This window comes from Peromyscus leucopus, chromosome 14, assembly GCF_004664715.2.
Source record: "Peromyscus leucopus breed LL Stock chromosome 14, UCI_PerLeu_2.1, whole genome shotgun sequence".
Classification (NCBI taxonomy): Eukaryota; Metazoa; Chordata; class Mammalia; order Rodentia; family Cricetidae; genus Peromyscus; species Peromyscus leucopus.
Window position 1 is genome coordinate 81,155,520 of NC_051075.1, and position 1,289 is coordinate 81,156,808.

Here is a 1,289-nt window from a genome sequence, read left to right on the forward strand (position 1 = left end):
CGAAAATCATCAGGAATACTGGAGACCTTTCTTAACATTTGATTCTTTGACATCATCAGAAACATTTCTGCTATCAGAGGTGATTTTTTTACATGTAATTTATGTTAGACTGTAATATATATATATATACCCTAAATTGTGACAAACGAGAATTCAATTATCACAGACTTCACAGAACATATATGAGGTGACAACTGTGACCACATAAAGCACAGCTCAGTTATGTCTGAACCTGTTCCTGCACTGTCCCTTTTCTTCATATGCTCTCTGCGCCCCCTGCTGGTTCTGAGCACTGCTCCAGGGAGGTTTGTGTCAGGGTTCACACTGAAGGTCTCTCACTGTGTTACTAGTACAGTAATAAATGGCGGTGTCTTCGACTTTTAAACTGTTCATTTGCAGGTAGAGGCTGCTTTTGGAATCATCTCTTGAGATGGTGAATCTGCCTTTCACAGACTCCGCATAGGTTGTTGCATAGTTATCTGGTTTGTGTTTAATTATACCAACCCACTCCAAGCCCTTCCCTGGAGCCTGACGGACCCAGTACATCCAGTAGTTACTAAAAGTGAATCCAGAAGTTGCACAGGAGAGTTTTAGGGAACCTCCAGGCTGCACCAATCCTCCCCCTGACTCCACCAGCTGCACCTCAGACTGGACACCTGCAAAAGTAGAGAATCCTGTCAATAAAGACTCACAAATGTCCACTCTCCCTCTCACTCATGTCCACTCAAGCACTGAGTATATTTCCTTATCAATAAGTTACCTTTTAAAAGAGCAACAAGGAAAACCCAGCTCAGTCTCAACTCCATGTTAGATGTTCTGTGTTCAGTGATGATCAATAAATGGAAGACCTGTGAGTACAGAGCTGGTACCTCTGTCAGAGCTGTAGGGTCAGGGCTGGTTTTCATGTGCAGAGGGGAACATAATTTGCATATCTTCCTGCTTTATCATGAGCTCAGAAGCAAGAGCCTTAGTGAAGACAAACCATGATGCAATGTCTGAGATGAAATAAAGACCAAAATTGCATTGAAAGCACTGAAGTATGATTTATTGTCCTGGATACAGCTTATTTGATAGAGTATTTTTTGTGTGTCTGAAGCCCTGTGCTCATCCCCACCATTTTATGATAGGCAAGAGGATAGGGCCAGAGAATTAAAGGTTTGTGTTATGCTTAGGTATATGAAACTGTTTGTCAAAAGAGTAGAGAAGAAAAAGGAATCAAAAAAGAAAATTTACTTAGTATGAATTTGTGTTTTAACATAGAAATGTAAGTTTTCAGCCTTATTGTATTA

The 1,289-nt window shown here is 40.6% G+C and overlaps 1 pseudogene; it reads right to left on the reverse strand.

Moving 5' to 3' along the window:
- Window positions 1–216: 216 nt before the first annotated feature.
- Window positions 217–851, reverse strand: LOC114685195 (annotated as a pseudogene).
- Window positions 852–1,289: the final 438 nt, after the last annotated feature.